Genomic DNA, 15,931 nt, shown 5'->3' on the forward strand with positions numbered 1-15,931 from the left:
TTTCTTAAATAAATAATGTTTGTTAATACATTACTCTTGTTTGGCACGCTTGACAATGGCTTAGTGCGTAAGGTCTGTTCTGATTCTTTTACTCGACCGTGAATATCTCTTTAAATGTAAACTTCTTTTATCGGACTTTGAAAATATTTAATCACCGATGAAAGTGTTCGTACTGGACTATTTATGTGCATTTAATGAACACGGAATCTTTCGCCATATCAAGGCGCAGTAAAGCTGAGGATGACTTTTGACACAGAATGAAACAAATATTAAGTTCAAAAAATGGCTCTGAGCACTATGGGACTCAACATATTAGGTCATAAGTCCCCTAGAACTTAGAACTACTTAAACCTAACCAACCTAAGGACATCACACACACCCATGCCCGAGGCAGGATTCGATCCTGCGACCGCAGCAGTCCCGTGGTTCCGGACTGCAGCGCCAGAACCGCACGGCCACCGCAGCCGGCAAATATTAAGTAATATCACACACAAACAACAAATTTACAATGGGACTTACACTAAACCAGTTACTGTATGCAACAATATGCGAATGCGCCTAATGTGATTAAGTGTCTACAAATTATAAATGACAACGGAGTTGTGCCGTATAAATCTGCCGTAGTCGCAGAAAATCGCCAGCCTCGGCTCGCTTCTAAAAGGGAAAGGCGCCATTTGCTTCACAAGAACGATTGACGGACTTAATTCTACATTTGTTTCTGCGTCTGTATCGTACAGTCGATACAACCATTCATAGTACTTTATTTTAATTGATACTTTATTTATTTATTTATTACGTTCCCCCTGAATCGCGAGGCAAAAGGACGCACCTGCAGGAGTGCATTCACTCTAAAGCACAACTTTTCTCTGGTTACAAGTGATGTTCGCATACAGTGCAAGGTACACAAATTTAAGTATGGCGGGTGCATCATGTACATTTCAATGGTCGCAGCAGTTGCCGCACGCATGGGTAGTCATGTATTCTCTAGTGCGGTTAAGACCTGTTACGTTACCAGTCCATCTCGCAACATGCTTGCCGGCCGCGGTGGTCTAGCGGTTCTAGGCGCTCAGTCCGGAGCCGCGCGACTGCTACGGTCGCCGGTTCGAATCCTGCCTCGGGCATGGATGTGTGTGATGTCCTTAGGTTAGTTAGGTTTAGGTAGTTCTAAGTTCTAGGGGACTGATGACCATAGATGTTAAGTCCCATAGTGCTCAGAGCCATTTGAACCATTCCAATTCGCAACATGCTGTTAACAGTTTATTAGCAGTTCCGTGTGTGTGTGTGTGTGTGTGTGTGTGTGTGTGTGTGTGTGTGTATGTGAAAATCATCAGAGCAACAGAACACTACATGCAGTATTCAGAAGAAACTATCTACTTACATCTATAATAGGTAAAATAATCTTAAAGCTATTATATCTGTTTATACAAATACAATTATTTTTGGTTGAGTGTCTTATTGGACAGAGCTTATTGCTTTAAGATTGTTTCTTGATTACAGATTTCCATTCTTTGTACGGCGGGTTGTCGTTCAATGTTCATACACACAACATGTATAGAATAATAATGCAGAAGTAAGTTTTTTTTCTAGTATTTTTTTGCTACGCAAACGTTGTTGCACATCGATACTATTGTTCGCTGTTTCATATCAGCTACGTGACTTTGTTCACACGCTGCGTTGTTAATTTAAACTTATCTTCACTGCTTTCCTAGGTCATGCGTAGTGTGAATGAAGAGCAGTGGATAACTATCCTACAATATCTTGTTCCGTGAAAGCATGGAATGAGACTTCAGACGGCAATGTTCTGGCATCGCTCCACGATTAATCCAGGTGAGAGGTCGTAGCATTTCGAGAACATTTCGTTCTTTGAAATCTCATCCTAAAGACCTCCACATGTAGAGTTGTCTTCAGTACTTATGCGTTGCGACCACTGGTCCAACAGTTTAGGTGTTTCTAATTTGCGATGAACGAAAAACGCCAATGCAGTTTCGCATACACTGTCCCATCGCAATTATAGACTATCTTGCGAGGTACAAAGAATGGTTTTAACGGTTTTACACAAATGTTTCAGCGCGATTACAATCACTGTGATGAACGAAAATGTCCCTTCACCCTCCCTTTTACATTAGTCTTGTGCTTTTACCCATATTTTTACCATATTACAAATTCCACTTTACATTCATTTACAAATATTTACAAATTTTATTGAATTCTCGATCAATCTTTCTTTTAGAAAATGATGTCACCTGAAACTAGAAAGATTAGACACGACATTTCGATAACATCAGCAGAAAAGCTCAAGCGCATATATACTAATAGATAAACGTCTTACGAAACAAATTTTAGTTCAAACATAAAGAGATTTCGCGTTTTGTTTGTGTGCAGTTTGTGTATATGGCCTTGGCTTGACGTCATCAGAATTTATTCTACATGACTTGTACCTAATCTGCTTCAAGCGTGAAGTGTTTCTCGTTTAGGGCACACGTCTATCAGTCATAGATTGGCACCGGTCGACGGCACAGTTTGTCAGTTTCACTGTGTCATTAATATTTTTTGAATGGCTTATGCGTAGATATCGTTATAACATTTGCGTTAATATCCCTTTCTGATATAAGGTGAAGATCAAACCTCTTCTGTCCTCCTTTCTCTTCTGTCTCCTGAAGGCTGGTTCTGATGAAAATGAAATTTCTGATGCTATCTAAATTTCCTACTGAAGAGGTGTGCAGTACGTATACTTCACTGCATTTTGTTTACTTACCCGTTACAGATAAACATATTACTTAGAATGAAATGCTCTCAGATCTCTGTAAGCATAAGGTCCAGTGATTATTTGTTGTCTGGTTTTCTATTACGTATGCACCAGGATGCGACATATTAACAATTATATATGGGACTTCGTATAGCAGACGCCACTTTGCATTATACTGCTTCATTGTAGGAAACCTGTGGTGAGTGCGCTATAGTACCTGCATGCCTTCTTTACATTCTTGTCTTCTCTCTATTGCATTAGCGTAAAACCGGTTACTGTAACTAGCATTCTGTTCTAGCTTCGTAAAACCTGCCCTAATCTTTTCATTATACGACACCTGTTAGTTTGTAAATTTCGGCAACGGGTTGGCCCATTCATTAGATTTCTTGCGGTTATACATTAGTTCTTGAGGAATGTAATTAGTGTAATATATGGTGAGATTATTGTGCACGTCTTCAAATGGAGTTAAATACCTTACACAATTAGAATGTTATGTAGGTATATATGTCTTCATTAATCTGTTCGGTTTCCTGAAAATCCGTCTATGGGATTAGATTGAGGGCTATGTTTCGATATAAAAATGCTCTTAATATCAAAAGAAGTAGTACGTGGCGTTGTAGATGAAACTGACTTTGGTTTTCCACGTGACGAATGTAATCACATGAAAGTCGTCTGATGATAGTGTCTGCAGTCGCAGATTTTATGGTGTAAAGCTTAACATGATTAGAAAATATGTCATAAAAGGCTAATACATAATTTACACAGCTGCTGCTGGTCGGACGGGGTCCACTTATGGCTGTACTAACGTTTACCATAGGTTTACTGAGTATTAAGGAACGTAAATCTGTCTTTGACGATGAATTCTGTAGTTAAGCTTTCTGACATGATACACAAGTTTTGAGTATGTTGTGAGACTTTCTCCTGATGTTAGTAAAATAACAGTGTGTTCTGAGTTTTACTTGACACTTCTTCGTTCCACGTCCCTAAACTGACTGTCTATGTCATATTAATTTGTGTTCTGAATACTTAGGTATATATACACACCAGTTAGAGCCATTTGGATGTCGTGATTCTTCAATTTCTCCAGGCATATTTTATGACGAAATAAATGTCGGCTGAACAGCCTGGTATGAGCGTGCATAGGACTCAATATTTCGGCAATCGACCACGTTGCCATCATCAGGTGCGCTGATGCACTGACCGGCGGTGGGCCGACGCCAGGTATATAGGGCAATCCCCCTCCCCCCACTCAGGCGCTTCCTGTGAGTCGGTGCGGTCCGCGCCCCACGCGCGGTCCAGGTACAGCATCCGTTCTCCCGCCGTCTGGGCGCTGCGTCCTAGGTCTTCTCGTTCAGGAGTGTCTGCCGGCACCGCTCTCGTTATTCTTCCATCCTCCCCCGAAGTCGGTACGCTCTGGGAAATATCCTTTTTCTTCTTAATCTGGGCGATCGCTGGTTCCCACGCCTTACTAAGTTTGTAATGTATATCACGCTCATACCAGGCTGTTCACCCGAGATTTATTTCGTCATTTGGATGTCAATAATAGAATAACACATCTTGATATATTCTATAATGGCAAGACAGTGGATAATTGATTAGTTCTTACCTTGTTCCAGTGCGGATCGACTTTTGTAAATCTGCCATGTTTTTACACACATCATTGTAGCACCGGTAATATTGTTTATCCTGTATTGAAAGTACTCTGTAGTCGTTTTCATCTTCTAGATCAGTGTTACAGTCATTAAAACCTTGTGGAAGACCAGACAAAGCGTCAGCAATGACGTCCTTTCCTTTAATAAACAATCTCAAATGAGTAATTCTGCATCGACGAAGCTCATCATTATAATATGGGATTAAATAATTTTCAAGTTAATAAAAATGTGAGGGTTGGGTGATCAGCATAGATTTTCGTGTGTTTGCCACATACATAATAATGAAACTTTTTAAAAGCAGACAACTGAAAGCGTTTCTAATTCAGTTGTTGAATATGTCCGTCCACATTCGCTTAAGGTTCGGATTGCAAATCCAATAATCCTTACCTGTCCGTCTTCCCCGTCCTTAACAACTGAAATAGGCAGAATCCTAAGCCACTGCATGACGTGTCAGATGTCATACAAAAATACAGGCTAAAATCTGGATGGTTTAAAAATTTGAATTTACTAATACATGTCTTCAGAATCTTGCTGCCACTGTTCTGTCCAGATCCATATATGATTTTTCTTCAGAAAAGCCGGAAGGAGTTTACTATTTAATAGTTGTTGTGGCAGGAAACATTTGAAGATAGATCACAGTCCTAGAAACGTTTTCAATTGTTTTTTAACATGTGCACTAAGAAAAATTTTAATAACATCCAACTTATGCGGATCAGGTCGTACACCTTATGCATTTATTTTGTGCCCTAGATACCTTATCTCACTTCATGTAAATTTGGGATTTCTTAAGATTTGCTGTTACACCAGCTTGTGCAAATTTGAACAGAGTATTTTCAAGTATTTCGTGATATTCTTTCCACGTCTTTGTAGTGATCAGAGTGTCATCTACATAATGTGTGACACTTTGTGCTAATTCATCTCCATGCACTATATCCAAAGTTGTTATGAATACACCAGAACTCACGTTCAGTCCGAAAGGTAGAATGCAAAATTTATTTATTCGCCCCAGAATTTAAAAGCAGTATATTTCCTGGAATCAGGAGTAATTGCCACTTGCGAAAACGAGTTTGTCATGTCAATGGTGGAAAAAGAGTTAACATCTAAAAATTTTTCCAGTTGTTTCTCTCAATTGTTCGGCTTTGTACACACTGGTAATATAATCTCATTTATAGCTTGGGTATCTAACACCAATCTATCACCAGTCTAATGTGTGCGTTAGGCTTCGTTACAAAAAATAACGGACTACGATAAGGAGATGTAAAAGGTTCTATAATCTTCCACTGCATCATCCGTTTGATTTTACGCCACACCGTAGGTCGGTGAGATAAAGGAACATTCTAAGGCTTATGAAAGAAAATCTGGTGAAGCCTGACTTCAATTATGTAAATATACGTCTTAATGGCACCCGGTCGTTCTACAAAAATCTTTGCATAACATATCTAACCCTGTTATATAATTAGCAACTAGATTTTGGACCACGAGGAATGGCCATTGTACTGTTCAGTTACCTGCCTTAATGGTCACTAAAACTTATTTCGAAGCCTTACTTGGCTATTTCCTAAATCTTACGGAAGCTCAGGCAGTAGTTCTCATACTATCATTTTCTTATAAAAGTTGTGCCATAAAACACTCACTGCAGCTCCTGTATCCAAGACAATACTGACTGGAATACCTCCTACTATCCTAGTAGTTGTAGCTAAAACTCTTTCATTGGCCAATGAACGACATTGTGTGTTTTCCTCCAATAGTTCATTGGATAAATTCTAATCGTTATTATAGACCACCAACAATAGTGAGTGTTGCTTAAAATTAGTTACAATATCGTCATTGCATTGTCCTTCTGTGGGTGTATTAAACAATGATTCAATACCGAAGTCGTTCCCGAAACTTTCATCAGCCTCGACCTCAGTGGTGAGTATCTTTAGTTTGATCGAAGATGTATTCGTTGCTGGTGAAAGTTTAGTTTTCCTGATACTTCAATTATCTTCACGTTCGGGTTGTGCCGATTCCAATGTCCAATATGTTGCGGTTTCTGTGCTTCAGCATCGTGACTTACCTGCTGATTACTAGGTAAAGTCCAGTTTTGGTTTTGCATTCGGCACTTGCCACAGACGTGTTTTACATGTTCCTGTTGTGGTGGTGGATCAGTGTTTTGCTACTTATTTCCGTAAGTAGTGTTCCTGTTTTGTTGTTGTTTGTGTCTTGGCTGATAGTTGTTTTTGTTCATATTCCAGTTCCAATTGTTTCCGTTTCTATGTTACCATTATTGTTTCGCCACCTCTTGTTTGGGTTACTGCCTGAGGTATATGTGATTATACTCGTGTTAGAATGTGTCTGCTGGTTTTCGGAAGCAGGCTGTGGGTTCTATCGTTCTATGTAACCGAACGCAGCTGGCACGCCAGGAATGTGTTGGATAACCTGTGTGTCTTGCATGTCACTCAAGTAATGATTGTGGTTGTTGTTTTGCCACACGCACCGTTGATCTTCATAAAGCAAATCAACTGAATCCAGCACTGTTAAAAAGTATTCCACTTCGTTTCCGGGAAAGTACAGTAGTTTCTCTTCGATATTGGCTGTTAGTCTAGCTTTTAGTGCGCGGAGCATATCACGGGCGGCAACGTGTTCGTCAAGAAAAGGTGTCATATTTAGGTATTTCTCAAAATATCTTCGTAAATTACCATATTTGGCACTGAAAAGCTATGGTTCCATGATCTCTTTTCTGAGACCCTCTCGAACAGCTTGAGACCAAAATTGGGCCACGAAAGCTTTTTATAATTCTTCATAGGTTTCGCATATGTCGCCTTCGTTACCTTCCTCGGCTTCATTATATGCTCAGACAGCTGCGTCTCCCTGGATATAACCTACTACATAGTCCGCCCCGGTAGCTGAATGGTGCCGGCACGGTAGCTCAGCGTGTTCGGTCAGAGACCTGGCTGGTTTCTGTAATAAAAAAAACCTGAGAGAATGGTTCAACAACGAACTTCAATGGTTATCATCTGACGTCCGCTGTGACCAAATACAATGAACAAAATAGAAAAAAATTCGTCAGCGTGACGGACTGCCATCCTAAAGGGCCCGGGTTCGATTCCCGGCTGGGTTGGGGATTTTCTCCGCTCAGGGACTGGATGTTGTGTTGCCTTCATCATCATTTCACCCCATCTGGCGCGCAGGTCGCCCAATGTGGCGTCTAATGTAGTAAGACCTGCACCTAGGCGGCCTCCCGGCCAATTACGTCAAACGCTCATTTCCATTTATTCCTACTACATATAAAATTCTTTTCCATTCACTCCATGATCTGGGGAACACGTTTCTGAATGATTTGAGAAAAGTCACAGGGTGTACACTATATTTTTCCGGAATAATCGGTTGAAATTTGCAATGTTTGATTAGGCTTTCTTCTTCTTTAGCACCGTGATATCTCTTTCCTGCACTGTCATTATTGCAGTGCTCACCTACTGAACGCGAGGGAAGGTGTTGTCCATAGATATCATGATTGTAATTTGGTGATGCGTATGCTGGTAAGTTTCTTTGTCAATACGGTGTGTATGGTGTGTACATGGAATGCGTGTCATACCTGTATGGATTATCTTTTCCATATTAAACTATTTGACAGTGACCGTTCGTTCAGTCCGGGTTATTATTATTATTATTATCGTATGCATCAATTACCATGTAACACATTTAGCAAAACAAAGAAATATATATAAAAATGAACATATGAAATTATATATAGTACACAAGTTTTAAAACGGCTCAGACTACACTCGGATGTTGATGGACTCGATCCAGCGGAGTGTCTCGTCGGATGCTTGATGGAACTTCTCAATGCCACCAGGAAAGCGTCTGATTGGAGAGTCATTCACAATGTGGCTCATTGTTTGGGTGTCACCGCAGTCACACACTCACACACCCTGTCACTTGAAAAGCCCCACTTGTGCAAGTTGTATTTGTACCTACCCTCTTCGGTCCGATATCTGTTTAACTGCACCCACACCTCCCTTGGTTGGTGGAAGCCTGGAACTAGAACTGTTGGACTGTTTACAAGTTCGTGGTTTCGGGTTCTTGTAGCTTGCCACTCACGTTTCCACTCTGCGTCCTGGTCGAATCCTGTGGATAGTATTTGGACTCCCATTTCACATGCTGGTCTTCTAGATTTGAGGCGTTTCCTGGGCTGTGATAGCAAATCGTCATGAAGTCCGGGTGCACATAGTCATTAAATTATTTTTGCTGTGCTGCGCTACTTTGTGCTGCATTAGCTATGATGTGTTTATTATTTTTAACAAATTCAGTCACGGTGTCATGCTAAAGTGTACGTAATTTTTCATCTATACATTGATCGAAGTATTGCTCTTCTCGTCAATCCAATTGTGAAATTCTACGTTTATGTTTGCGAAATGGTTGTCTGTGTCTAACTGAAGCTTGTCTGTTAATTGTTTGGTCAATGTGTCTTCCTTGTCTTCAATTTGTGTAACCCTCGTGGTTGTTGATTCATGTACTGACGGGCAAGACTTCACTCGAGTCGCAACAGCTTCAATCGTGGCGTCTTAACTGTTTGACTTCACTCTGAATGATTTTTACGTCCTTGGTTGGTTTTTCCTGTTGTAAATTTAGTTCGGAAAATTTTTGATCAAGTTCAGTCACCTGTACGCTCAGTCTTGCGTTTATTTCGTTTATCCTTCCGTATAAAGTGTCGTTACTGGTTTTTAGTGTTATCAGATCGGTCTTAATCTCGTCATGTCCAGTTTTTAGTACTGTCATATCGGTTTGTACGTCTGCTCGTAGTCACTGTCCTTTTTACTTTTGATCATATGATATTGTATTGATGTCATACCTGCGCCTCTGTCTTTTTCGTATTAGGTCATTTGTTTGATTATAATACTAACCATATTAGCAATATTTGCCGATTTAAACTGCTCTGCCCCTGCCACGCCATCTGAGATGGCGTCATGATAAACAACTGCTTTGGACTGTCTTTTAATAATTGAATATTGATTGGCACAACAAAACTACCGTCACTAGACATTTCAACTATTGATTGCTCATTAACAAGACATAATTCGGTCATTTTGTACAATAGTGTAAGTCTATAGTTGCAGTAGACTGTTCGGTAAAACAAATTGCAGTTCGCGATTTTGAGCAAAAGTGATTGCTTTAATTTCGGAAAATTTATATCGAAGCTACCAAGCAAACTACAACTATGGAATGCGCTTGAACTATGGTGCTAAGGTAGAAATGTGGTATCTTGGTTTGGATATTATTTTTTCAAAGCAGATTCCGGGTTTCATCACAATTTCCGTTAAATTACTTTCCAGTTGGGTTGTTACAATTTTTTAAATGTTAATAGCTCCTCATGTGTGTTCTCATCGTCCATACAATAAAGAAACGTAATATAGTACATACAATAACTGGTCCAGACGCGAAGAGGCCACATTATTTTTTTTTTATTAATTGTGACGGGATTGCGCATGGATAATTGTCAGGAAGCGAACCACACTTATTAAAATAATCAAGTAATTTCTTAAACAAATAATAATTGTTAATACGTTACTCTTGTTTGGTGCGCTTGACAGGGGCTTTGTGTGTAGGGTCTGTTCTGATGCTTTTATCGACCGTCGATACTTCTTCAAGTTAAGACTTCTTTTATCGGACTTCGAAAACATGGTTCGCACTGGACTATTTATCTACGTTTAATGAGCACGGAACCTTTCACCATGTCAAGACGCAGTATAGCTGAGGGTGACTTTCGACATAAAATGAAAGAAATATTAAGTAATATCACACACAAACAATAAATTTACAATCAGGCTTATATTAAATCAATTTCTGTATGCAACAATATGCACGTCTGCCTAGTATGATTGCGCCTCTACAAAGTACAAATGATAATGGAGGTGTGTCGTATAAATATGCCGTAGCCGCAGTAAAGTGCCCGTCTTGGCTCTCTTCTAAAACAAAGAAGTACCGTACGCTTCACAAAAACGATTGGGAGACCTAATTCTACTTTGTTTCTGCGGCTGTACCTTACAGTCGATACAAACGTTTAGAGTACTTTATTATTACTAATTACTTAGTACTTAATTTTTATTTATATATTTATTTATTACGTTTCAAATATTTTGTATGTAAAATCCGTTCTGCCTGCAGATGTACCTTTTTCTAATTCGTGAGAGTGGTTTTACATGTTATTAGGCTGACATGCAAAGGTGCTTCGGAAACTCAGTGTAGTCGCATTCTGTAATAACTCAGTGTTGATGATAAATGGGTAAACTAGTAAAGGGTGTCGTTAATTCTAAAGCAGCCAATCAGATTTCTGTTAGTAAACTGAACTTCTTGTATGGATTATGTTATATTGATGCATGAATAGTGGTCCATGTGTGTGAACCAAGCAGCCAACCACTCGCACACGCCACAATGCTAACTGTAACCTATCAAATGCAAACATACTTCTACATGTATATCACTTGACTTGACCATAGTAGACACCGTCAGAGTTTTTCCTGTGAGGATGAGAACATAGGAAGAAATTCGTCACTGAAATTCACTGAGAGGTTTCTGCAAGTGAATTTTTTTTCTGACTCATCGCTTCATAAGCCGCTATCATGGTCATCCGCCGTAGCGTAAATGGTCCTAGTAGCTTACTACATGAGCCTACGACGCCTATAGCGACGACGCATGTCCACGGTTGATATCCCACTCCGTTCAGTATTTTGAGGTGTGCGAATGGGTCACAATAACAGCTTACGTCCGTAGTAATTTCGTAGGATTTAGTGGCCTGAGTCAGTTTCCATTTTTTTTTTTTTTGGCTGCAGACGCGGTAACATTTCGATCACTATCAAAAGTGGCCATCAGGGTATTTAAATCTACTGGAATGACATAAGTCTAAATCCGAAATGTTACCGAGAGAGTTGGGCAGTGTTTAGCATAGTAAACCCATATTTGAGGGTCTGGGACTCAGGCGGTTTCAGGCAAGGGCAGTACGCCTTCCCTTAAGGTCTTGGTGGAATAGTAAAGACATGGCTCAGGTTTTTACAGTCGCTGCATCATCATGATAAGGTCCTGCGTTCCAGGTTTTCCGCAGGAATGTGGAGATGAGGAGATTCCGCTTCTTCTCGTGTAATGAGGTCTACAGTCGTTCATTCCATTTTTGGGAATTGGAATCAGCCCTGTCTGCGGCCACAGTCAATGCTCGAGGACCGGATCAGATTCATTATGCAATGCTCCGTCCTGAAGCCAAAGGCCAGATGCTAATTTGCTTCAGTCAGATCTGGTTTGACGGACAGTACTCCACGACATAGAAGAAGGCAATATTAATTCATTATGCATACCAGAAAAGAGCGCATGGTCAGCCACCGTCTAGAATGGCTCCTCGAATGCTGGGCTTTCCTTTACCGCTCCATGGTGCCACAGTTCTGCCTCTGCGAAATTAATTGTACTGGAGGCGGAGATACAGGATTCCTTATGTTGGAACCATGTCGTTGGTGTGTTTTTTGACGTCGTAAACGCTACGACACAACTTGGAGGAACAACGTCTCCGGCAACATCAAGAATGGGGACTCGGTAGACATCTGCCAGTTCTTACCCAATCCTTCTTTGGGAACCAGTTCTTTCGATACCAGACTGGTAATGTCTTTTCTAATTCCTGATGTTCGGGAGAATGGAATCACATTGTTTGCGGTTGCTATCAATTGCATCTCCTCCGCAGTCTTTTTGTGGATGTATTCATAGTCTTCTACTCCTTCTCAGATCTTACAACGACAACGAGGCTACTACAGATGACCGTTAGGAGGCTGGAAGCTTCGTTCTACAAAACTGGTTTTTGGTTTTCTACAGAGAAGGCTAGATGTATCAATTATAACCGTTTTCGTCAAGGTTTTCACCAACCAGAGCTCCCAGTGATGGACAATATTTTACCTTATGAGGACAATGTGCGCTCTTTGGGCCAACTATTTAACTTGAAAGATCTGCGAACAAAGGGCTTCAAATTATTGAATATTTTGAATGCGACTGTGAAAAGGCGGCAGTTTCATAGGGTGTTTCTCAGATCTCGGTTAGATTCCGGCAGTGTTGTTCATTGATCAGCTTGTATTTATAGCCTCAAGATGTTAGACGCTGTCCACTATGAATGCGAGCGGATATCCACTGGAGCCTTTCGGACCAGCCCATTTCAGAGTCTGTATGCAGAGGCTTGTTAACCACCACTCTGAATTTGGCAGCGCATCCTTCTGTCTCGACAGCCCTGAAAATCATAGCTTGCCTCAGTTATTGGCATGTCGTACAGCAGTCTACCCTAACTTTGAGGGGCTATTAAAGAATCGGCTCTACGTGCTCCGTGCTACTGTCTCAAGGATCTGGTTATATCAGATCGCCGAATTCACAGGCAGGGGTGGAGCAAGCTGCCTCCTTCACGTCTTCAGAGATCCGAAATGATTTTAAGCTTGACGCAGAACAAGAAAAGTGTAATCCTGAGTATACTTTTAAACAACTTTATTTTCTTCAATTTTAAGTGGGAATCAGAGGTTTATCGTTATTTACGTGGATGAATCCCAGCAAGAGAATGCACCCGGTTGTTGAGCTGTTTTCCCTGAGAGAGGTTTACTTTCTGGAACAGTTTACAAATTATGACGCGGTGTTAAATGACATTATGGCTGCACTCAAGTGGATTCACAGGCATTACTATACAAGATTTCTCGTCTGTTCTCATTCGATCACTGAAGTACAAACGACCACCAAATATGTATGGCAGGCGAATTGATTCAACTGATCGATGATTCCTTACAGCGGTTCCGACGCCTTGGTAAGGAGGTGGCCTTTTCTGGGTACCTGGACAAAACGGGAACAGGGAAACAACGTAGGCGACATAGCAGCCAAAGAAGCATGTCGGGATGTGTTGTACACCGATTGCTGTCCACTTGCCCACCGTCATCCCATTACCTGACAGACGAATCATGAGTCAGTGGGAAGTTGATTAGTTGGAGGTGGCGGAAAACAAACTGCGGCCACTCAAATCGGCCACGCAAGCATGACGGACATCATGCCAACCTTACCGATGGAAGGAGGTGCTGCTCGCCAGTCAGCGCGTAGGGGGTAGTCCTTTAATTCATAGTTTTCTCCTCCTACAGAAGGATCAACCACTCTATGAAGTTTGGGGCGCGCCACTTTCGGTTCAGCAAGTTTTGGCTGCGTGGGTCTTGTTTAATGACATCAGGGCAGCTCGGTTTGGCTAGAGATTTGCCCACGATACTCACCGACACTGACACCAGAGTTACACGAGTTGTGAAATTTTGTCAGTTGTCGGGCCTCATCCCACAAATTATGAGGAGGAGAGTGGAATTTAATCCATTATAAACTACTCTGCATGTGGGAACATCTTTTGTCTGATTCCCCCCGCCCTGCTTCCCGGCCCCCACACGTTAATGGCATAATGACCTCATGGCGCTGACTACCATGATTTTGAGCACCCGGCATCCAAAATCATCCTCATCCAAATTTAGATTTTCCGTGGTTTCCGTAAAACGCCTCAGCAAATGCCGGGATGGTTCTTTTGAAAGATCACGGTCTTCTCCATCTTTGAAACAATTTGAGCTTCTGCTCACTCTATAATGATCTCGAGGTAGATGGGGCGTTAGACGCTAACCGCTATTCTTTCTTCCTTGATGTATTGAGGTCTCCACTGCAAACTATAATTTCTAAAAAAAGAGCATAATTAAATTCGTCATGGGTCTCTCATAAAACGAACAGAACTCGTGGGAGCAGCTACAACCTACAAAAGAATCTCCATCCCGTTACAGTCAGGTTTAAACTGTACAGGGTAACCATCGATTCTGTAGAAGACCATCGTCGTGTATATAGTACCAACTATCCTGTGGAGTGCCATGTATATTTCTCCAAAAAGCCTATAGCATTAACCCTCAATGCAGACTCTCTCCCTGCCTCGCTCCCAGGGTACTTAGTCGACAAGAAGAGACCTGGGCTGACGTTACTAAATTCTTGCACAGTTCCACGTTTCGCGGCTTCCCGTTTCTGGCATGACGCGTCAATATTTACGCTGCAAGTTGTTATCTTCAAATCAGACCGACTCCACACAGAATCGCAGCTCTGCACCGACTGACGCCTACCTTTCGACCTCGACTCTTCGCTGCCATCTGAGGCCTCCGCGCCCTCTGCTGGATATGGTGTCGCAGGGCCAGCGACTGACGAGGGGTCTGAGACTTGGCCGAACGCTGCCACACTTCCATAGGGGGATTGCTTCCTAAAAGTAGGAGGGATGCTGCAGCCGACCCAGGTATTTACGTTTGGGAATCACTAGTGGTGGGACCGCGAAGAAAACTTAAGGGAAATCTTTTTGAACAACGATACAGTACGGAAATCATACTGTTTTAGCGATATTTGTGACTGCACATTCTGCACTAGATCTGCAAAGACTACATCTCATACGGATCGAAAATTTAACTAACTTATGAATCAACTGCGACTAAGACTTGCGGAAGTCCGGACTATAAGTGATGGAAACGCAGAGGAGACCGCTGAATGATCAGACATCCACAACTTCCATCTGTAGACAAATTCGAGCCTTGGAATTTTCCTGCGTGTGCGCGTATCCGGAAAATAGGGACATCTCGTCGATTCGCTTTACATCTGGCTGAACTGAGGATTAGGAACGGAATGAGACGGAGTCTCAGCGCGGACTGTGTTATTACTGGAGGGGTGCGGCTGCCGAGCTAAGCCACGCTAAGCCGCGCCCTCAGTAGAGGACTGTGAGTCGCTCCGTACTTGTGAGGGGGGTGAGGTAGGGCTGTGCGTACGAGGGAGGTGCAGCCGTGCCGCCTCAAACAGCTGCCGCCACTAAGAGAGAGCTTGCATACCGAAAAACAGCGAAGAACTGCAAACATGTGGCACGGTGAACGCTGGACCGTGTAAGATTTTCAAAGAATTCGCCATCATCTAGGCTTTCTTTACTACTGTGATATCTGTTGAAGGACATGAATCTCACTTAGGAATGTTCCAGAAAAGCGCGGAATAAGACGGATTCAACGGTATTCATAAGTATATGAGAATGCGTAAATGTAAGAGTAAATCAAAGGAGATCAATCAAATGTTGGAACTTAAAGTGTAGAGCACATCACGTCACAGTACAGACCTTTTCTTTACTGTTAGTTCATCGACTCCGCCGCATACGGGCAGGGGGTGGAATTTGCCTTCTTCGCCACATAAGAGCAAATTTAAGAAAAAAGTTTAATATAAAAGCTGGACATGGCGGTTGACGAGATAAACGTTTTGTACAACAAAAAGACAGATCGTCAGATGCATAAGTTAAAATATAAAAAGTTGATTTGGTCGTTAATTCAGACACAGATAAATAGGATATGGGTGTAGGAAACGAATATGTAGCAACAGATTTACGTAAGGCAAAATGGAAAGGCCGACCAATTGACTGATAAATATTGTTACATAGATGAGTGAAGGGGTGAGTGGATGTAAATTGCCACGGATAAAAGTTCAAAAAATGGTTCAAATGGCTCTGAGCACTATGGGA

The sequence above is a fragment of the Schistocerca cancellata genome, chromosome 6, assembly GCF_023864275.1.
Source record: "Schistocerca cancellata isolate TAMUIC-IGC-003103 chromosome 6, iqSchCanc2.1, whole genome shotgun sequence".
Classification (NCBI taxonomy): domain Eukaryota; kingdom Metazoa; phylum Arthropoda; class Insecta; order Orthoptera; family Acrididae; genus Schistocerca; species Schistocerca cancellata.